The 24,724-nt window shown below is 39.2% G+C and overlaps 1 long non-coding RNA gene across 1 annotated transcript in view; it reads left to right on the top strand.

Moving 5' to 3' along the window:
* LOC141380480 (uncharacterized) overlaps positions 1–22,979 on the top strand; it is a 44,665-nt gene extending 21,686 nt beyond the window's left edge. Inside the window, exon 3 of the long non-coding RNA XR_012398454.1 lies at positions 20,681–22,979. This is a non-coding gene — a long non-coding RNA (uncharacterized lncRNA). The remainder of the gene's footprint in view (positions 1–20,680) is intronic.
* Positions 22,980–24,724: the final 1,745 nt, after the last annotated feature.

The following is a 24,724-nucleotide window of genomic DNA, read 5'->3' as shown; positions in this document are numbered from 1 at the left end:
CCAATTCATCCTGATTGTAAACTGCTCCCTCATTTATTGAAGATTCCTCCTGTGTTACATACTTTTGAGTTTCATCGACCCTATTCGGGTAGTAATACCACAAGTCATCCTCTTCACTGTCTGAGTCATTTCTCAATCCACTTCCTGTCATGTTCTGATTTATTTCCTTTAATCCTCTTCCATATTTTCTCCCCACAGATTCTGTCCTGATCTCTGTTGGAGCAGCTGTATTTTGAATTTTTCCTGAATCAGACAATCTCACATCATCCCCAACAGGTAAGAGATGGTCTCTGTGAAGAGTCCTCACACTTCCCATTCCAGATTCAGGTTTTAAACGATATACAGGTAAGTTATTCAGCTTTTCAACTATCAGGTAAGGAACAGAATTCCACTTGTCACCAAGTTTGTTCTTTCCAGTCATACCCAGATTTCTTGTCAGCACACGATCTCCTACAGCCAGTGTCTGATGTTTTATATGCTTGTCATACAATCGTTTGTTTCTCTTTTGACTTTTCTGTGCAGTTTCAGTTGCCAACTGATATGCTTGTTGTAACTCTGACTTCATTCTTTCTACATATTGTCGATGGCTACCAGCTCCTTTTCCATCAGGTGAAGTTCCAAAACACACATCCACTGGCAGACGAGCCTCTCTTCCAAATAGAAGATAGTACGGGGAATATCCAGTTGCATCATTCTTAGTACAGTTGTAAGCGTGCACTAATCGGTTGATGTGCTGACTCCATCTGTGTTTCTCCGTAGGATTCAGAGTACCGAGCATGGACAGCAGTGTTCGGTTGAATCTTTCTGGCTGAGGATCTCCTTGTGGATGATAGGGTGACGTTCTGGATTTTCTTATACCAAGCATGTTAAGCATTTCTTTTATGAGACCACTCTCAAAGTCTCTTCCCTGATCTGAGTGGATTCGGGTGGGTAAGCCATAGTGAACAAAAAATTTGTCGCACAGTACTTTGGCCACAGTTAGTGCTTTCTGATCTTTGGTTACAAATGCTTGTGCGTAGCGAGTGAAGTGGTCAGTTACAACCAGAACATTGCTTAGACCTCTGGAGTCAGGCTCAATAGATAAAAAGTCAATACATACCAAGTCAAATGGCCCATTGCTGGTTAGGTGGTTCAGTGGAGCAGCCTTCTTAGGTACTGTTTTTCTTGTTACACATCGCCCACAATTCTTAACATACTGCTCCACATAGCTAGACATTCGGGGCCAATAGAATCGATCTCTCAGTAGTTCAGTTGTTCTCTCTACCCCCAAATGACCAGAGTCATCATGCAAGGAGCGCAGTACATGGGACCAATACCTTGAGGGTAAGACAAGCTGTATATTTTCCTTTCTGCAGGAACTGTTGGTGACTCTGTACAGAAGTTTATTTTCAATTTTCAACTTGGGTCCCTGCCGCCGTAACAGAGCAATTGAATCATCTGAACTCCTAGTATCAGTAAGTATTTGTCCAGACTCCAATTCTCGCTTCACTATACCAATTACAGGATCTTCATCTTGAGCCTTACTTAACTCCTCATGGCTCAACTGTTCCATAGGACTGAAACTCAATGAAGTGGGACAAGCAAATGCTTCTGGGATACTGTGAGGAGAGACACATAGATGATCCACTAGCCTGGAGGATGACTCATCACTTTCATTAATTCTTGCCAGCTGGCAAATAGCTTTTACTCCTGACTTTGAAATTTCCTTCCATTCTGTTGAGATAGCTGATTCAAAGGGGTAGCGTGACAATACATCAGCATCCGTGTTGTGACTCCCAGGCTTGTATTGTAAGCTAAAGTTGTATGTGGCTAAAGCAGCTAACCATCGGTGACCTGTTGCACTCAACTTGGCGCTGGACAGCACATAGGTAAGTGGATTGTTGTCTGTTTTCACCACAAACTGAGCACCATAAAGATAATCATGGAACTTGTCCACAACTGCCCATTTAAGCGCCAAGAACTCAAGCTGATGAATGGGGTAACGCTGCTCAGATGCACTCAGCTTTCGGCTTGCATAGGCTACTGGCCTAAGTCCACCAGGATGCTCCTGATTCAAAACAGCTCCCAGACCATTAAGGCTAGCATCCACATGAAGAACATAGGATTTGTTAGGGTCGGCGAAAGCAAGTACTGGGGCATGTGTGAGACAATAAATGATCTTGTGAAATGCTGCTGTACAGTTATCATCCCAACGCTCTCCAAAAGGCTCAGACGTTTTGTGATATTTTCTGACATCTGCGGTCTTTTTGTTTTGGCCAGATGTTGGTGGGTACCCTTTAGTGAGTTCTGTTAATGGCCTTACAATGGCTGAGTAGTCTTTTATGAATCGTCGGTAAAATCCACAGAAACCAAGAAAGGATCTCAGTGATTTCAGATCAGTGGGCATTTTCCAGCGGGTTACCGCCTCAACTTTAGCTGGGTCTGGTGATACTCCAGCAGCTGACACAATGTGCCCCACATAACGTACTTGGGACTGACAAAACTGGCATTTATCAATTGAAACTTTGAGGCCACACTCTCTGAGTCGATCTAAAACTTTTAATAGTCTCTCTTCATGTTCTTCAAGAGTGCGCCCAAACACAATGATATCATCCAGATAGACTATTACTTGAAGGAGATGCATGTCACCAACAGCTTTTTCCATTAGCCGTTGAAATGTGGCTGGAGCTCCAGTAATCCCTTGAGGCATACGTTCAAACTGGAAAAATCCTAAAGGACAGATAAATGCTGTCTTTTCTTTGTCCTCCTCAGCCATAGCTATTTGATAATATCCACTGCGAAGATCTAGCACAGAAAACCACTTACTGCCAGCCAAACAGTCCAGAGCATCATCAATCCTGGGAGTAGTGTACTGATCGGGGATGGTGCGAGCATTTAGAGTTCTGTAGTCAATGCACATCCTAACTGCTCCACTCTTTTTCCTTGCAATTACAATGGGCGATGCATACTGGCTTCTTGATTCTGTAATTATTCCAGCCTCTAAAAGTTCTTTGATATGGCGTCGCACATCCTCGATGTCTGCAGGAGCGATGCGTCTGGAGCGCTCTCTGAAAGGTTTGGTGTCTGTCAGTCTAATGTTATGTTCAACTCCTTGGGCTAATCCCACATCCCACTCATTGGTAGAAAAGACATCACTTCTGACTGCCAACTTCTGACGGAGTCTCATTTCCCATAACTCAGGAATGGATGAGTCTTCAAATTTAAACAGGCTTGGGTCAATTACTTGAGAGCTTTTTTCCCCAGAACCAACAGTAAGTGTGTCAGTAAGGTACACATTGGCCATTATTGTACCTGATGGAATTGAAATGTCCTTTGAGGTTTCATTATGGACTAACACTTGCACACTGTTATCTTGAATGGTGGAAAAGGGAAGCACAAATGGAGTTATGAATGTACCAGCTGGAAGATTGTCCTCTTCAGGTGAGTCTACCACAAAAATTTCTTTTCTCAAGGGTTTTTCAGTCTCTATTTTACAGACAGCCAGTACTTCTCCTCTAGATGGAACTACACACTTTTCAGGTCCCATCCACCGTACTTTCCCCTCAGGCTGGTCGATTAAGGTATTTTTACATGTCTGCTGATTGAGATGGATTTCAGGAAGGTTAGTATGAATTCTTAAAGCTTGTGCAGTGCTGGATGATTTTACATCATGACTGAGAGTAGCAAGGCGCTGGAAGAAACTGGCGTTTGTTCCAATAATGACTGGTAACTGGGAGGGCCCTTGAGGTTCAGGACATACGAGAGCCAAGATGGACAGCGGCTCCTTTACTCCACTGACTGAGAACGGGAAAGTGACATCCACTACTATATATCCCTTATAAGGATAACTGGACGAACTGAGGCCCCATATGGATAATCCAGTCAAGGGGTGAATCGGTACATAATCTAAATTCTTAGAGTACCAACTCTCAAACACTATTGTCACTTGTGATCCACTGTCTAACAGGGCTTGACATAAATGTCCATTAATTGTCACTTCTACTGTTGATGCTGGTCCAACTAGGCCTTTTGGAATACTGCTGGCTTTGTTTATGTCTGTCTGACTCTTTTTAGAGAAACAAACTTGGTTCTGGGTTTTTCTGCTTTCATTAGCCTCGGACTTAAAACTCTTAGCTTGCCGCAAAGAACGAATTAGCTTCTGGATTACTTGGTCTGAATTTTGTGGGGCTTGACATTTTGTCGCAATATGACCGTCTTGTCCACATTTGTAACAGAAATAATCATCTTTTGTTCTGGTTGACTTTCGGCTAAATGATGATGAAGTGGACTGTGATGGTTTTGGCCGTTGTTCTGTAACCTCTAGTGAGCCCTGAGAAGGACTGACACTCATAACTGCCAACTGTTGTTGTAAGTACTGAACTTGTTTCTTTAACTCTTGAACTTCTACATCTTCTGTTTTTTCCATCTGGTTAGGTTTCTCTCTGGATTTAACCACCAAAGAAGAAGTAGAAACAGTTTTGGGCATGACTCCACATAAGTGTGCACGCAGCTCTTGAATCTCTCCTTTGAGTTCTTGAATGACAGATGTGCTTGTGGTTTCATCACAATACTGTATGTATTTGGCTTTAGCTGACATTCTGTGGCGAGAAGCTTCACTCTCTTCTGCCTCACGTATTTCCTTCAGCAGACTCAGGAAAGAAGGTGGGCATGCTGTACGTTCTCGAAGCCTCAACTGTAGCAACATGAGATCAGAATTCACTGCCCCTCGAATGAGTTGTTCTACTCGCACTTTATCGGCCATTCTGAAAGACAGGCCATTTCTTTCCACCACTTTTTTTAGAGCTTTGTCAATTCTCCTCAGAAACTCTGATAATGCCTCCCCTGCATTTTGACGCATAAGTCGAAACTTAAAATACAGATCTTCACCATACTCTGAAGATCCAAAGGAACTCTCTAATGCTTCCACATACTCTAAAGCACCTGCTTCTGGATTTGAGAAACGAACAGCTCTCACTATTTCCATTGCTGGTCCTTTAAGGCTTTCCATGATTCTGCGTCGTTTTTCTTTTTCAGTACAGTCACACTCAGTTATCATGAGCCTTGCTTGATCTATCCAGTTATCCATGTTTTCCTCTCCAATTGGGGTTGGAACAATGGCTGAAAATGTCCGAAGTCGTCGGTATGCATTTCCATCACTTGTTGGCTTTATGGTCTTTTCCAGTACTTCACCCATTGCACGTATAATTGATTCAGGAGAACTATCACCAGCACTGTGGGGTGTAATTAAAGCTTTTACGTCACTAAAAGTTTTCCCTTCCTCCATCAGGAACTTTGTCAGCTTTTCAGAGAATCCTTCAGCATCTGTATTAGAGGCACTTTCACTTGGTTGAATCACGATAACTGACCAGGGCTCACTCTTTTCCCCCCTTGTCACTTCAGGAGGAATACGGGTGGAGTCAGTGGCTTGTCGGCACTCACATAGAACCATCATAGACTGGGCAGTAGGTCCTTCTCTTGTGTCCCTCACTCGAACCCTTCCCAGAGCTTTGACAGTTTCCATTACATCTTCAATCTCTGCCACTTCTGTGTAAACAGGTACATTTAACAGGATTAAAGCATGAGTAGAATCAATACTGGCTGCTTCACACCATTTTGTTAACTCTGCTTGAAGACTGGGGTCCTTTCTCAAAGCCATAGCGACAGTTTATGAACTTTTGAATAGAAGACAGTAGGTGCTTGGATACAGATAATTTAACTTGTCTCTTCTTTCTTTATGAACTTATCATTGATGTATCAGAGGGAGATCCCGGACGAGCCCCCACTTTATGTAGCGCCACCTAGGTGTATTAAGTTTAAGATAGCGCTCCAGGTTCAATACACTAAACGCCTACAGATATGTTGAAGTAGGCCCCTCTGATATATTTCAATGACGTAATGTAAATAAGGCAGATGAAAATATAAATATTTGTTGTGTTTGAATAAATTACCTGAAATAAACTCTGTGAATAATAAAACTCTTAGATAAATCAGAAAATATAAATAATTTAATTAGAATAGAAATGTAAATATTGGGAAAAACCCCAGATGTAAAACAAAATACAAAAAATAGAATTTATGCACAGCTAAAAGACAGTAAAATGACCCAAAGTCAAACCCAGCAATTTACAGTACAATGAAGAATATTAATTAAACCAATATAGAAAAATACCACCTTTCTACACTCTAACAATTAAACTTATAAATCAACAAGTGACTAAGAGTGACTGAATATGTTTCTCTTTGAAAGTGGCTACAATTGTGTCACTAAATTACACACTGAATTAACCCTATATAAACTATTAGTATAAATCTATACTGTAAAACACGCAGCAGTATTTTATGCTCACTGCATCTCCATAAACAACTCAATACTCTGTGGGCCCACACACTCACACATTCATACACCCCCCGTTGCAGGCCTGTATCGCTGCTAGTGTACGTTGTGGCCGGGAAAATGAAAATGGCCTCTTCACTCTCCTGAGCACAAATAAAATTAAACAAGATACCTCAGATGAAGATGACCTTGATCCAGATGACAGCAAACCAGATGCCAGCGATCCAGATGACAGCGATCCAGTTGACAGCGATCCAGATGACAGCGATCCAGATGACAGAGATCCAGTTGACAGCGATCCAGATGACAGCAATATATGACAGTTCTCCAAACTGACAACACTTGTGAACAACGGGCCAACGAGCCGCGATCGATCGGCGAACTTCTGCCGCGGGTCTTTCAAATCCTCACTTTCACTTTTTCTCACCAGCTGATGAGAGGCAAATCTCATGTAGTATTCAGGCTATTTGTGGTGCTATTTGCTCCTCTTTGACTCTTTCAACGTTGTTTCATGCTAATCTAACAGTCTCTCTTTTTTCTCCTCCTTATTTTCGGTTTAACCGTCTCTCTCTCAGTTCAGCTTTAGTCCTCTGTAACTGTCAGTTGACAATCTCGGCATTTAAAAAATGCTCACTCACTCTGAACTGACTAATAACTGACACTGGAAACTTATATGATGAAGACACACCGCGAACTTAAAACAAACACAAAACAAACTCAAAGTAATCAAAAACGTGTTGTTCACACGCAATATATATTCACTTGTTTTTATACTCCGTGAATGTTACGCAATCAAAACAGCCGCGACGCGAGTCTCCCCTTCAGTTTCCAAAACTGCCGGCTGTGTCTCCCCTCTCCTCTCTCTCTTCCCAACAGCCAATCACATTTCACACTCCACCCCAGAGGGCGGGACTACACGCATATAAACCAATCATGTAGGAACACCTACCAAACTTGTTAACCCCATGTATTTCAGTGAAGGTTGATCAAACTTGCTATCTTATCATATTCTCAGAGATAGACGCTCATATCATTACACATCAACATTAGGATGTATATTCACAAATGAATGCAAAACACATTTAAGATTTAATTCTGTTCTTGAACCAATATGAATAAATAAATAAATAGATAGACAATAAATAAATAAATAACCTTAAGATTACTTTAAAACTTAAAAACTTGTAGAACTTCATTCTACTGGGTTACACATATAATAACGAACCATGGTCAACCCGAGCTCAAACAAACCTTGTCGTCGTCTTAATGAACAGCCACAAAGCCAAGAAAAACAAAACCTGCCATGTCCGGATGTTGTTTTATGAGGCCGTCTAAAAGCGTGAGCGGTTTCCCTTTCTTTTGAGGGCTCACAGCGCGTCTATGTTTGGAATAACAAAATTCTTAAGCTGATGATAATAATGTTTATATAATTATTGAAGTGCTTCTGACATTCTTTCAGAAATGGACAATCGCGAGTACCATTGGTAGCCTTTTGGCAGTGAAAACGCAAGCCTGATAAAGGTGATCCATAATACTTCGTTTGTAGTGCACTTTGAAAACATTTATGCTATTTTGAACGCAGCCATGGCTCATGATGAAAGCTATAGGTGACCTATTATTTAAAAGCGGAATTTACGTTATTTCTCCAAAGCTTGTGAAAAACAAAAATATATAGCATACATTAATGCTTTTAATTTATAGTAGGTTAATTATTAAGAAATGTATCTGTATAAGGACTGTATATGACATTGGTTTAAACTGCAGTGGTTTAAATGTGTCAAATTGTAAAAGTAGACTTTTCGATTAGAATAAATGTTAGCTAAGTGATTTTATGTTTTAGAATATAATATGGAATATTCTCAATAATATTTGTAAAGGAAACACAGGCCCTATATGTGTTGTTTACATATATGTTTTAGTAATATGGAAAGCGAGTGCATATTTTTATCAAAACTAATCACTAATGTGTTACTAGTGCACTTAAAAAATGGCTTTTCTTAGAGTTTTTGTCTTTTTTAGTCCAAATATCTAAAAAATCTTAAACCAAGAAGCTAGACAATTAAAAATATTGTATTGTTTTTAGAAATTATGAGTAAAAAATAAAATAAGTGTTTTTCCTTAAAAAAAAGGTAATTAATCTACCAATGGGATATGTAAAATAATCTTGTTTTCTCTTTGACATAAGATTATTTTACTTACACCATTGGCAGATTATTTTGCTTGTTTTAAGGAAAAACTCATTTAATGTTGACATTATTTCTGAAAACTACAATATTTTTAATTTTAAAAATGTTTCTTAATTTCAGAATGTTTAGATATTTGGCTTTGCATATACTGATATAAAGTACTGGTATCAAGGACAATATTTAAAACATTGAATTTCAATATTATGATAATTAAGGGCTGTCACAATGTAGCCTACATGTATAGGCAATAACCATGGTTTTGAAAAAATAATAGTTGATTTACATGATGATCTTGAGACTACGCCATTATCAAGCTCTAAATTCCCACTTATCATTTATGATTCATTCATATTCAGTGAAGGAAGCTGCCCCAGCACAGAAAGTCCACGCGTCACAGAAGTAAATAAACTAACTTTCCTGGAAATCATTTTTTATGGACAAATGCATCCAGCTATCAGTGTAGCTAATTAAAATGCAGATAGAAATGTTTTGACTGAAACATGAGGAGAATTATTACATGACTGCAACAGTATATGGCTTATCTGTACTCTTCTCAAGCTATCTTTTATTTTCTTGAGGAAAATATATAATGCAATGCTAATCGACTTAACCTTTAGCACTGTAGAATGCTACAAAATATATCCATCTCTGCCTCACCCTGGGATAAAAAGCCACATCAGTTCATAGACAGTCAAACAGCTGATCAACACCTACAACACATAAAATGATTTGATTCTCAGTGAAACTTTAATAGTCATTACAAATTCTACATTTCTCTGTATGAGTCAAGACGTAACATGCTCCATTTAATTACCAAATTACCTCCAATTTGCAATTTGGAAGTTCTTTTCTGCGAAAATGTTAATTCTTCCTGTTAATTTGCCTAAATCCCAGCTCATACTGTGTAATTTTAAATAATCCTTTAAAATTGTAACTTATCAGACTGCACGAACAGGATTCCCATGTCAGACTGTAAGATCTCAGTTGTCATGATTTTAGACTGAAAGACTTTCAAGACGCACAAAAACAGACACAAAAAACTTGCTGTCATCCATTTGTGACACATTCAGTAACCCACTTTCTGAAATACCTCACAGTAAACAATCTGTAGCATTAATTTTGCTCACAACATGCCTAAGAACCAAAATAAAAGCTGTTTTGATATGTCTCCATGATGGTTTCAAGTTGTCACATCAGATTCAGCACATCTATTTGTTCTTAGTTGCTGAAGTCACACTGCAGGAAAGTGTCTGAAACCTTCTGACACAGCCAGAACTTCATCAGAGGGACAAATTGATGAAAAATAATCATGTAGGTGAGCATGTCACACCACCAATCAAAGACAACAGATTTTAGCCTAGGATTACAGGAATCCTTTAGGATTATCCAAATTTGTTTTAGACGACCAGATCGTGGCTTAAATCACACAGTGTGATTAAAGGCTTAACAGTAAACGACTAAGAATAACAAACGGTCAAACTTACTAACCAGTATGTGTGATAATGCATATAAAGTAAAATACTATGAAAAGAAAAGACCAGTTTGCAACATCAAGCAGCACTGTATGATGGTAAATGAGATCAGAAGTCTCAACATATTTACTGTAAGTTGCAATGGCTGTGTCCACTCTTACAATAAGCTGAATAGGAAGAAATAAGCTGGATAGCAAGCCCAAAGATGCTTATATTGAGAGGACATAGCAACACCTCAGGAGGGCATTCTGTGAAGAAGCCTTCCAAGTGTCAACAAAAAACAACACCTTTGTTACCCTTGGTCTTGTTCCAAGTGCAGAACATAACGCCGGTCTAGTGCTGTGACTGAGGCCCCGTTTACACTAGTGCGTTTTAGTTTTAAAACGGCGTTGTAGAATGAAAACGATCCGCGTCCACACTTGCGTTTTACCCAGCGTTTCTGAACAGCTCTCCGTCCACACCAAAACGCTGAAAACGCACATCACATGACCACACACACTCTCGGGCAAGCGCTCCAGCATTTCTACCCAGATGAGAGCTCTGCTTGTCGGACTGCTCATCACGCATCTACCGCTGAATCTAATCTCACTATATTTGCTAAACGTGATATTTCATTCATGTTGTTGTCTTTATCTAACGACATAGGTCAATTCCCTGACTTTGGTCATTGGAATCTATTAAGTTACTTGTTCACGGGTGACATGTTTGGTTAAGCGCAAATAAGTTAATGATTAATCCAGGTACATTGACTGATCGCTCGTCTTTATTTCCTACAATGTATAAACTTATTGTATGTTATACTTTTATAATTATCGATTATTAAAACTGATATTCAGCAAAAGAGAGGGTGCGTTTCGTATTTTCACTGAAATTGAAAGGAAGCCGTTGTTATCGGCTCCGTTTTGTTATAAATATCCACACAGTGAAGATGACGCTCATGCAGCACGACGCCTCAACATTTCTGCTGTCTGTTAAGTTTTCTAATATTAAAAAGAAAATAGGCAGTTCCTTAAATCATGTTTACATTTTATTGTTGAGAAAGGGAAACAACGTAGCCAAGGTGATGTGAATGAAGTTATAAAGTACACTGTTCCCTTTGAAGATTTACCCGTGTCCTCGGTATGTTTTCCATGTCAAACTGAGAAGGGGGAGACTGCAGCCTTAATCAAACTTGCGAAGTCTTAACTTACAAGAAGAGGATGCGAGACTGAACTGTGTGTGTGGGCTACTTAATATTGAGGAAAAGCCCCAATCAGATAGGTGAACGTTTGCAGCCCCGCCTCCGTTTTCAGATGTCTCCGTCTTTCCCCATCCACACTGAGACGGAGCAGCAGCGTTTTAGAATGAAAACGGCCTTTCCAGCGTTTTCAAAAAGCTCCGTTTTCGGCGCTCGAGAACTCCGGCGTAGTGTGGACGGATGGCGTAACCGTAGCAAAACTTATGCGTTTTCAAACTAAAACGCACTAGTGTAAACGGGGCCTGAGAGACATCAAATGTGCTGCAAATTACTAAAACATATGCAAATTAAAATGACAAATTAAGAAAACATCATCAGTTTCACAACACACATGCAAGCAAATTATCACAACTCATACAAATACAGAAATGCACTGCAAATAGCCAGACCACAATAGAAATGTGTCAGGGGACCCAAAAAAATGAGTGGTGATAGGTTTGGTTGTGAAATTTGTCAGATTATTAAGGCTAAAATTATACAAACAACAATGAAATTTATGACCAGAATGTTCAAATAAAAACTCACCAATCAGATCTCTGTCAACTCTGGCTGCATTCCTGTCCAATTTTTTATGCTTATGGATATTCAGTTGGATGTTTGTCATAACTAAAGTGTCCACTACTGGTGGAACATCTGAATGGGTTTTAATGGAATGCCGTAAATCCTTGAGCACTTTTCAACTACACTGTTGTGAGGTCACAATCACATTACATTCTGGGATATATCGATGCTAAGGTGGACATACAGTATGAAGGCAACTCTGTCGAAACTGAAGGATCAAGGGTATGTCCATCTAAACACACCTCGTTGAACTTTATGAAGGAGAATGCACTTTAAAATGGCAGTGAACAAGGGAAGGGAAGTTCACAAGTGTATAAGGGAGTTAGCAAGTAGTATTAGGGACTGGAAGCGAGTGTGTGTCTGAAAGTGTACTGGAATGGAGCCACTGCTTCCTCTAAACAGGAAGTAGTTGTGTTCACCACTTTTTGGGGTCCCCCAACACCTTACTGAGTACAATATGCACGAGACACCTTAAAGTAGCTATACGGTTAAAAAATGTATTGAGGTTTTAAGGAATATTAGGCATGACAACGTAATTTAAGCCTGGTTACATAACCAAAACACTGACAACTGATTTTGTTTAAATGTAAAAACAAAGAAACCGCAAGGAAACATTTATTTTTTTCCAAAATTATTTACAAATTGTAATTCTGAAGTCCTCTTTTTGTCATGGTGAAAAACACCCACATTGCTGACATCTTGCCGTCCCTTGAGAAAAGAAACTCTTCTAAACTGTGCGTCTGCTTTTTACAATATGTCACATCTTGGAGAAAGCCCAGTCAAACCCTTATGGCCTGCAGCTCACATCTGAACTTTATTAACCATTATAAAGAATCCATAATTTATTGGCCAATAATTTATTTTGTAATGGAGCTGATAACGATAAAATGAAAAATAATCCTTTCTCATGTCTGTATGGTCACAGAAAGTTTGTAACATACTAGTAAAAAAATATTTCTGTGGCACCCAGCCACCACTCAGGACACTGTTCATATTTATGCCACGCATCGGAATGCCATCGAAATAGTTTAATTTTAAATATCATGCGAATGTGCGCGTCTGGTGTGAGGTACTTTCAACTGTCATGTGTGAGCTGTGTCCTGCGCTGAGTGTGGCACCAATTTGGGCTTATTTAGCTCAAACAACCAATATGCCATTCACTGATGACCATTAAACTTACTAGCCATACTTTAGCAACCACTTACAGCACCTTAGCAATTGTCCCATAGACTTTCATTGTAAAAAAAAAAAAACTGGCATTGACTTTACATTGAACAAACTAACAACAAACCAATACATATAGCAATATACCAATCCATACTAGAAACATACTAATCCTTACTAATCCATATGAGCACTAATCCATAATAGCAATATACTAATCCATAGTAGGAACATCCTAAATCAAATCAAATCTCTTTTATTGTCAAATTATCAGCAGCACGTGTGCCATGAGTAAAAAGCTTAGGTGGTGGCTCCAGACAGTACAAAATATTGACAGTGCAAAATACAGACAGTGCAAAATACAACAGCACCCCCCCCCCCCCCCCAAAATAAAAAAAAAAACAGGACAATGTAAAAATGACAGTGATATGTACAATGAATAGGTGTACCCATAGTTGTAGGCAGTATTGATTTAAAGGGTCACGAAACACCAAAACACATTTTTTGAGTTGTGTTGGCAAAACAAGCGTGAAGTGTTGCTTTTATACTGTAGTTTGCTGCCATAAGTTTCGTTTTCATTTTCTCTCTGTGAGAGCTCATCTGGATCACGTGTGGATTAAAAGTGTACGCGACGCTCGACAACAATAGCTTACGTGTCTAAGGAGGAACATTGTTTACCTGAGAGCTGTTCTCATCTGCAAACGTTGAAATTCGGATTCGCTTGTAGTATTCTCTTCATAAAGACGCGGCTCTAGTTGCTGGGGATTGTCCTGTCTCTACAGATTTGGTAAGTGAGCGACCAGTGCTCTTTGTTTATTCAGTTTGTTCGTTAACAATTAGTTAACTATTCAAGTAAGCAAGTTAACTATTGCACTGAGTGCAAACATGTTAGCACCGCATTTTGTGACCGGAATAACACACGCGGCTCTCTGACGCTACCTGCCGTGTGCATCTAAGTTTCTGGGAAATGCTGAGGTTTTTTTTCTCTCATTTGCCGTGCGGTATCAAACATTGCATGAAAAATACACGCTTAGAGCAGATCCTCGAATCAAATATCTCGTTTGTCGCGAGGGGCATGAATGAATTCCCTGAATGAAAGAACCAAACTGCAGTTAAAGTCCAACATTTAATAATTTGGCAAATAATTCGACTACAGATGTCCATGTAGGTTAAACACCATCACTTTCTCCTGTGTGTATTTTGACTGAAACTCGCGCGTGCCCAAATAGACACTCCCACACCATCCCACTTTAGTTCCTCCGACACTCCCCCCTAAACAGAGCTGGACACGCCCACTTTTCTGACTTTTTCCAAAGTAGAGGTGTGAAAACACCCTGCTGAAACGAGGGGGTTTCATGGCCCTTTAAGTATGGGTTGGTTAAAGTGCAGTGCATGCTACATATTGATGGTGTGCAGTGAGGGGTATGGAAGAGTCTGTTTGTGGTGTGTTAAGTGTTCATCAGCATGATAGTCTGAGGGAAGAAGCTTTCCTTCAGTCGGCTGGTGCGTGACCGGATGCTGCAGAACTGTCTGCCTGAGGGTAGGTAGTCTATGGCTTGAGTGGCTGGAGTCGCTGATGATTCTCTTGGCTTTCCTCATGTATCGCCTAGTGTAGATGTCCTGGAGGGAGAGAAGCTCACCTCCTACTATGCGTCCAGCGGTTCGCACAATCCTATGTAGGCCTTTGCGATTGCTGCTGGTGCTATTTCCATACCAAGTGGTGATACAGCCAGACAGGATGCTCTCCACAGTCCAGGTGTAGAACGAGCGGAGGATGTGGGGGCTCATTCCAAACCTCCTGAGATGCCTGAGGAAGAAGAGTTGTTGTTGTGCTTTCCTTAGCACTGCGTCTGTGTGTGCAGTCCATGTTAAATCCTCAGCGATGTGGACTCCAACAAACTTGAAGGTGCTGACTCTTTCCACTGGTGTCCCGTTGAAGGTGATATATATTTGTATAAACACAATAGCAGCTGTCTTCAAGCATGTGGGAACCACAGACCGAGAGAGCGAGAGGTTAAAGATCAAAACATTCTTGAAGTATGGAATCCGATTGGTCTGACCAGCTCTGAAACGTCCTGAGGGTGGGTGGTTCCCGTTTCAGTTTCTGCCTGTAAGCAGGCTAGAACAGAACAGAAGAGTGATTTGATTTGCCAAACGGTGGGTGGGGGAAGGATTTGTAAGCATCCCAGAACGGAGAATAGCAGTGGTCCAGGATGCGAACACCACACGTGTTTGCGGTGATGTGCTGATAGTATTTTGGAGCGATTTTCCTGAGATTGGCGTTGTTAAAGTCCCCTGTAACAATAAATGCTGCCTAACACTAATCCATAATAGCAATATAATAATCTATTTACAGGGTCGGAGTGGGACATCATTTCAGCCCTGGAGTTTCAAGCCTCAGACCGGCCCACCTTAGTTCCCGACTGACTATATTAAAATAAGGTCTTTTCCAATTCAGTTTCTAATTACACTATCACGTCTTTTTTTGAGAAAACAGCTGCTTTAGAACTTCAAATGTTCAACAACCTTAACAGTATTATATGTCTTAACAATAAAAATGAAAAAAATTAATTACTCAGACGAGGATCAAACCCAGGTTGGCGTTGTCATAACCTTACGTGCAAACCACTGGACCACAACGGCTGTACAGTGAAAAGTGACTCATCTGAGTAATATCATCATTAACCTGCAGGCTGCATCTGCAAGAGCAAAGCTGCAGTAAAATAATGAATAAGAAGACTGTGGTCAAGTTAAAATATTAATTAATTTAAAGAGTGTGACTGCTGAGAGCAACAGATTCTGGAGCTAGGGACACCGGCCCTCACGGCCAAAAAACGGGCCGGCCCACCGGGAATTCTCCCGGTCCTCCCGATTAGCCAATCCGGGCCTGTCTATTGACTAACCTATTCATTGTACATATCGTGTGCGGTTTCCTGCTCGCTTATGCTCCCATACAGTTCCCTGAGTGCCTGCTCTGTGTTAGCTTGAGGGTGGATGTAGACAGCCGTAATGATAACTGCTGTGAACTCCCTTGGTAGCCAGTATGGTTGACACCAAAGCATAAGGTATTCCAGATCAGGAGAACAAAATGATCTAACCGGGTGTTTGTTCCTCTTATCACACCATGAGTTGTTAATAAAGAAACACACACCTCCTCCTTTGCTTTTCCCTGAGTTATATCGTTCTATCTGCGCAGTGCACGGAGAACCCTGAAAGTTCAGCAGCTGTGTCTGGTACCTCCGCAGATAGCCAGGTTTCTTCATACTAACAAACATACTAATTATACTAGCAACTGCCTACTACTCAGTAGGTACTGCATTTGAATTTAACATACTACTCGACCGCTGGAAAAGTACATTCTATACAGTATGAATGGAAGCAGTATGAATGGAATTCGGTTGGACTACATCCGTCATTTCGTCATGGTCACGTGACCTACCCGAGTCAGTTGCGTCACTTTACTCCAATTTATGAATTTTCTCGCAGGGCATCATGGGATAGCACAGCATGCATTGGACGCACACTTCAGAATCTGGCCAGAAGTAAGTCATCTGGGTACTTCTGGCATACTGTTTTTTTATTTTATGAATTTGGACATACTTCTTGGATGCCTATACTAGAAACATGCTAGCAACATGCTAATTTATATTAGAGCCATGTTAATAACATGCTTATTTATGCTAGAAACATGCTAGCAACATGCTAATTTATATTTGACCCATGTTAATAACATGCTTATTTATGCTAGAAACATGCTAGCAACATGCTAATTTAAATTTGAACCATGTTAATAACATGCTTATTTATGCTAGAAACATGCTAGCAACATGCTAATTTATATTTGAGCCATGTTAACAGCATGCTTATTTATGCTAGAAACATGCCAGCAACATGCTTATTCATATTAGAAACATACTAATTTGTTATCAACTGCCTAGCAACTACTCGGAACACCTTAGCAACCACCTAGCAACTCCTTTGCAACTGCCCAGCAATCACCTAGCAACACCTTAGCAACCATCTAGCCATGTCTTAGCAACTGCCTAGCAACCACTTAGAACACCCTAGCAACCACCTAGCAACACTTTACCAACCACCTAGCAATGCATTAGCAACCACTTAGAGCATCCCAACTGCCTAGCAACAACTTAGAAACCCCCTAGCTATGCCTTAGCAACCGCCAAGCAACCACTCAGAAATCCCTAGCAACCACCTAGCAACACCTTAGCAACCACCTAGCAACACCTTAACAACCGCCTAGCAACCAATCAGAACATTCTAATAACCACCTAGCAACACCTTAGCAACGACCAAGAGCATCTTAGCAACTGCCTAACAACACCTTGGTAACCACCTAGCAACGCCTTGGCAACCACCTAGCAACACCTTAGCAACAACATAACAACCACTGGCCATTTCCACTACCACCACCACCACACACACAGCTGAGCGGGAATCTGCAAAACAAACCGTGTGAGAGTTTACTCACACGTGACATTTTAACTCTTTTGGTCCATTTAGAAACTTTTCTGTGTGAAAGCAAACCGCACCAAGAACAAAGTGCCACAATGTAACGATTGTAATCCCTAACAATGTAAACAAATGAATCGATTCACATGTGTGAAAGCACCCTCAAACAATAAAAAATAACAGACCCTAAACTTTTAAAAAGATGGTTCTACCAAAAATAAAATCTGTTATCTTTTTCTCAAAATGCTGTTTGTTGGTACCCATGTTGCATTCTAATTCACATAACATTTGTCCAAAATAGGATTCAAAACCTAGAATTAGCATGTCCCACATCATAGTATGTTGAAATGAGCATTTCACAGTCACCCAGATGGTCAACTTTGCCATTTCATTGTGTGTTTGGACGTAAATTTGATTGGAATGACGCACAAGATTGTCCGCTAAGTGGAGAGGCTTTGATAAAGATGTTTGAATGACTGTAATGTCTAACCTACTGGGAAATATTGAAATCATGTTTTCCCACAATTCATCTGCAACAACACTGTGAACTTTTGTGAAGAGGTGTTTGGCCATTAACTTGTGAATGCATAATTATGCGAACACCTGAGGAGATTTCTCTGCATGAAAGACTCACAAATGACAGATTAACCTGCTGCTGCTTCTCCAGTGTGGTGGGAAATTAAACATGGATGATGAATGTGGATGATGTGACAAGATGATTGACAGAGCTTGTAACTATGCAACATAACAGTCCGTTAGTGAGGAAGTAGTATGTCCTTTCTGTTACATAATCAACAGAGTTCTATTTCTTCACATAAAAGTATTATTTTAGGTTGTAGTTTAAGTAGGCAAATTGGGATGCTGCAACAGTCTTTGGTTGTAGCAACCCACCCAGCAAACAATTTTGTGTTTAATAGACAGATAATAGACATCTAAACGTAGACAGCTTGACAGCTTAAAATTAAGCATAAACTTTGGCTGTCAGCGAAAATCTAATAGACATCTAAGAATAGCCTAAATCTAGCTTAGTCATTAAATAGACAGATTACAGACGTTAATCATAAATGTGGAAAGAGTACTGAAAAATCCTATTTAAGTAAAATTACCATTACTTGCCTAAAAATGTAGTGCAAGTATAAAAAGTATCTGTTGTAAATATTACTCAGAGTATGAGTAAAAAGTAGACCTTTAATAGTACTCAAGATAATCTGCTAATGGGATAAGCAAAATGATCTTGTTTTTCCTTTTGACATGAGATGAGATTATTTTGCTCACCCCATTGGCAGATTATTTAGCTTGTTCTAAGGAAAAACTCACTTAATTTTGCTATATTATATCTTAAAACAAGACCGTATGTTTTGCTTGTCTAGAAATTTCTTCTTGATTTAAGAGTTTTTAGAGATTTGTACTAGAAACAAGACAAAAAAATCTCAATAAGAAAAGTGTTTTTTTGCAGTGTGGCTACAGATGGAAAAATGAATGAACCAAAAAAGGTGAGTGAATAAAAATGTCTTGCAATGCAAAGTGCAAAGTAAGTATACCACCGTTACTTTACTACTGTTATTAACTCTTCTACTGGTGAGTTTAATATATTCTGTCTGGAACCGGGAGTGAGTTTTGTTGGCGATTATTATTTTTGATCGCCATGTTTGCCTTATTCATGAAATTAAAACACGCAGGATTCAGCATGTAAATTCATCAGTTACTCCCAAAATGCATTCAAGCAAGTGGCTGGCCAGCTGGGAGAAGAATAGAGTGAACTTTATTGTTACTATCACTATGGGTATCTTTTTACTTTATTTATAGAAGTTTTTATAAAAACATAACACCCAATAGTGTACATCATGTATATATGTAAACAAAATTATCTCTGTGTTACTATATGTATCTGATGTGAATGACACACATCGGCAAATTATATTGAATGGATTGTTAGACTTTCTTAGACTTTCTTGTGTGTTTTACAATCTCTAAATGTATTGTTTTACTAGTACTTGTGTGTATTTAGATGTCTAAAACATAAAATAAGCATTGGGTGGTTAAAAACACTGCATAATTTTGATAATATGACCTGTCTTTCTCTGGCTCTGTGCCATTTTACACGCCAAAGGTCAGTTTGAATTTTTTCACGTTATGCTTGTCAAGCTGGATAACAAGTAAGCTCCAGCATCAGGGACATTGGGTTCCTCACTTCAAAACGGAACAAAAGTAGAATTCTGTTGTGATTTAACCTGCTGTCGATCCCTTCCTCCTCATTGAAGACTCCAACATGTTTGCGTTTCAGGTGCTGGATCATTGCCATGTGGGGCTCCCGTCATCACTTTTGCATATTTGGCCATTAACACACTTTTTTTGTTTATTTAGTGTGAAATACTACCACACCTTGGATGACTAATGACTAGGGTGCCACAGATTTCTCTGCCTTCACCATGTATCTTTCCTCTAACATTACTTCTGGTCGTATTTTTGCTCCATCCTGTTTATAAGTGATGAATTCTGCTAGCATCAGTGCGCGAGAAAGGCAGAGTGTGTTCACTCCGCTCTGTGCTCAACTAAAGTTTTTTTAATAATCAAATGTCTCCACATTTGATTATTATTATTCTGCGTGACACAATGAATCAATTATAAAATTTGTTGCCAACACCTTTAGTAATCAATTTTAATTGATTTGAACCAATTTTAATCGATTTGATGTTGCAGCCCTAGTAAAATGATCCGAACTTACCATCACTAATGTTTTCACAATGAGCCTGTTGACTTTTTTTTCCTTTATTATAGAATTCAATGGGTACAATCAACCAGCATTTTCCAAATGATCTTATTTTGTGTTCAATGTAAGAAATCAAACCCACAAAGGCTTAAAACCAAAAGAGAGAGAGTAAATGGTGAGATAATTTTCACGTTTGTGAACTGTGTGTACCTTGTGAATAAAATACAATCAACTAAATTACATGGATCTGTTTTATGAGAATATACAAAAACAAATACAAGGTGGGAATGATGAGAGTAAACTAACAAGGTCGTTTTAAGTTTCAAAGTTGGTACATCATAAAACAAGTACTAAGCTGCCGGATCCAGTGTGGATCAATATAAAAATAATTAAAAAGACACAGCGGAGGTTCATGACAGGTGTTTCATTAGCACAGAAGATAGTATAGATTGTGGAATGTGTTGTCACATTACATTAGGAGAATCTATATCGCTATTGAAAATAAATGTACAGTTAAAAGCCTTGTGAATACTACTTGATGAAGTTGCGCTGTGTTGTGTCTTGTAGAGTGAGAAGTAATGACGAGGGGAATACAGTTGTCCACAAGGACTTAGCGCAGATGAGTGGAATGGTATGAGAAGCAGATGGCTCACACTGCAGGTGCAAGAACCGTGGAAAACATAAAGGGTAGCGTGGCAAAAAGAGGAGGAGAGGAGAGAGAAAGAGGTGATCATGATGAATGGAGCAGGCAGTAAAGGAGGACAGTCCTGAACCCAGGAGAATCCATTCGGATGCACCTCAGGTCTGCGAACCGCTTTTCTCACCAACACCTCTGAATTAAAAAATGCTGAGGAGGAGCGAAAGCAACATTTATAAACACAGTGCACAGCCTCAGACTTCTGATAAGGCTTTTTTTTTTTTGGAGAGGGTGTGATAAAGACCCTTTCGCTTTCTGGATAGGCAGTGCGGAGTTAATTTCAGCAGATAGGGCTAATTAATTGCTATTCGGTTAGCATCATTAGCATACGTGTGGGTGAGGGCCCATGCTAATCATTCAGTTCCTTGCATATCTCGGTGGATTTAACCAAATGACTCTCTCCATGAGCAGTTTTGTTTTTATCGAGTTATTTGCCACCGGGTCGTCACGAGCATTAAAAGTGCCTCATTAAGGCAGTTCGGTGTTTCTGTCTCCAATTTCCCTTGCTTTATCTCCGTCTGTCGCATCCTATTTATTGTCTGAAGTGCATATTTTTTGTATTTCCCTCTATCCAGGGTTGACATCAGTGTGTGAGTAGAGGAGCAAGGCCATGATGTGCACATAGTAAATAGCTTTATGAAGGACCCCGCTCTGCATTTATTCTCATAATCTGCAATTATGTTGTCTGGGCAACGGCTATTGTAAAGTGGCACGTCAAAGGCTATGTGCAGCGCTCCTGTTGTGGACTATTAAGTGGGAAGGTCGCTTGAGGGCACATGGGGTGAAGTATCCATGCAAAAGAGACTAATGGAAATGCAAAAATTCATCTAATGGCGAGATTGTTTTTTTTTTTTAGAGGCCCAAAACTTTTTCCTGTATGGATGATGTGTACCCGGATAGGATTCTGAAGGAGGAATGGGATAGAAATGGACATATGGTGCAAAATATTTTTTAGAAATAGTGAGAAATACAGGACACAAAAGATAGATTTATATAGCACTTTTCACAGAAGATTTCACATTGAAGTTTATTTGTATAGTGCTTTTTACAAAAATGTATTGTTTTAAAGCAGCTTTACTAAAGGTGCATATTAAAAATCAGATTAAGTTAAAGTTACAATTAAATATAAGTTATTTTATACTATGTGTCTGTGTACATGTTTAATGAAGTGTATTTGTGCATTTAAGTAGCCATGTAACGATTCACTGTTAGTCGGTTGAAAATCGCTTCAAAACGGTAGAAAAGATGAATGAATAGCGATACATGTTTTAAACAGAGGGGGCGCTGTGTTTACAGGTGCAAATTTGCTTTACCTGCGCATCAGCAGCAGAATAAAATGACAGCGAAGTCCGCCAGACAAACACAAACTGTGAAAATACTGCAAAAAGATGCTTACCTACACCAACAGAACAGCGAATATAATGCAGCACAGTAAAAAAACTACTGTCACAGACGACTATATGCAAAAAGCTATTAATAGGCCAAACCATGCGTACCGGATTGGCATCTTTGATCGCTCCGATGAGTGTTGATGTCACAGAGATCACACAGTGCATCAGCTTTTTTTTATAGAGTGTGAAGATAATTTTTAGACTGAATGAGAAAGTTGTTCTGTTACAGAACCAGGTATTAGGTTGTTCCCTTTTTACCCTCTTCTTTTCAATTTAGTTTATGCATCTTTTAATAATTTGCTTATTATATTATATATTATATATTCTACTCATTATTTTATGCCTATGGCCAGTCCTCTGGAGCAGAGGGGACTATTGATCATCTCTGTACACCCTGCTCTCTGGTTTAGGAAAGGCTTTCCAAGTCACACCAGCGGTCTCAGGCCCCAGTGAAAAAATGTTTTCATAAGCATGGGACATTGTAAATGAGCAAAGACCTCAGCTTATACCAGAAAACATAGATATTCTGATATTTCATTAAAAAAATGTCAAATCCACAGTCAAAGTTTTAATTTGTTTGAATTAAAGAGTCTTCTTTAATTTGTTTTATTTACTTTTTATATTTGGATATGGTTTTAAAATTCCAATTTAGTTATTGCAGAATACATTTTATTTTGTAAAAATTTTTTGCTGCATTTAAGAAAAAAATGGGGCCCATGTTAACCTTATTTTTTCTCAAATAATTTTGTTAAAAAATCATGAATAAATTGTGATTTATGACGTTAGTATCATGAATTGTACCACATTGTGAGTCAGGTGAATCATTACATTCCTAGTATTCATTGTATGTGTTGTCCTGGAAGTCCTCGATGTTTGGGATCATCTCTTTGTATGAGTTGTTCTCGAAGTCCTCTATGGTTGGCATCATCTCTTTTTAAATGTTGTCCTTAAGGTTCTCAATGCTTGGCATAATCTCTTTAAAGGTCTTGGATCACATCAATGGTGCTGCACAATCTCTAGAGGCATCGAAAGGAGTATCCCCAGGTCGAAATAGAGAACAAAGAAAACAATTAGCATAGCTGCTGTTCATAATGTATTTGAACAAGAGATATTAAACATCAATGCAAAAATGAAGTGCTATAAATGAAAATATAACCAAACATAGAAACAAATCTGTAGAGCATATGAGTATTTCTAACAAAGTGTCTGGTGCATTACAACAGGAGGAGTGTGTTCTCTAGGTAGTTGTCAAGCCCACACATGCAGCACACTCATACATCATACCGTTATGTTATAGATTGTGTATATGTTTCACTAAAAATAATCTAGTTTTGAATTGAGTGAGGGTGTCTGAACCTTAGATATTATCCGGAAGGCTATTCCAGAGTCTAGGAGCCATAAATGAGAAGGCCTGGCCTCCTTTAGTGGACTTTGCTATTCTGGGTACTACCAGAAGCTCTGAGTTTTTTAGTCATACAGTGCTTAACAGTAAAAGTACTACCTGGTAAATGTATTTACAGCCAAACATAGTTAATTAAAAGTTCATATGGATGGATGGATGAATGGATGGATGGATGGGCGGGCGGATGGATGGATGGATAGATAGAAAGATATTAATAGAGTGAGTGATTGATTTATATTTTAATGCATAATGTCTTTCTTTCCTTTTAATATTTCCCAATAAGAAATACTGAAAGTAAGCCAAGAAAGACATATTCCATTATGCTCAGTCTTCAGAAACCAGTTTATGATATTTCTTGTTTTACCAAGAAGTCAAAACCACAAAAAAAAACACAAACATGTTGTGCTAAACAGAAAGGGATAAAAGACAAAAAATGAGAAATTGCAGATGGATTTTAGCTTGATCCATGTATGATTTGACCACATTTATTCATTTTAACCAACTTTTCCCTTCAAAAAACAAACAAAAAAAGGTAATTATATTGAACAGTGCTTTTTTCTTTGAGCATTCAGACTCTTAATTACTTATTAGCTTTCAGCAAATAATAAAAGTTCTTGTTTATTACTCTGTCTGGTTTGGGTCATGCTTTTAGTGCCAAAAAGAGATTCAGGCAGGCGACTGGAGCCTTCGATATCCTGTCTGCAAACACATGAATGGAGAGGCAGCGCAGGGTAAAGCAGGTCTTCTGAGGTCAAGAGATGGCCTGAGAGAGAGAGAAGATGCCTTTGCGTGACACTCAGGGAATGCACAGGATGGAAGAATAAAACAGAACTGTCTACAGATGAGTGCAGACGAATGAATCAATGTGAGGAAATGTCATATGGTGAGGAGGAAGATGAACGGAGCGAATATTGTAATACTCAAGAGGGTGTAAATTAGTACATTCCTGTTTATCAGTGGGGAAATGAAGAAAAAGGGCAAACCATGTAAGACTTGAGAGCGCGCGCGTGTGTGTTTGTGTCTGTGTACTTTTATATAGTAGATAAACAGACAAGAAGTTAATGACTGGCAGTGTTGTGCTAGTTACTAGTTACTTCATTCAGAAAGTAACTAAATTACTT

Source organism: Danio rerio, chromosome 23, assembly GCF_049306965.1.
Source record: "Danio rerio strain Tuebingen ecotype United States chromosome 23, GRCz12tu, whole genome shotgun sequence".
In the NCBI taxonomy this organism is placed as follows: Eukaryota; Metazoa; Chordata; class Actinopteri; order Cypriniformes; family Danionidae; genus Danio; species Danio rerio.
This window is presented reverse-complemented; position numbering and strand designations above follow the sequence as displayed.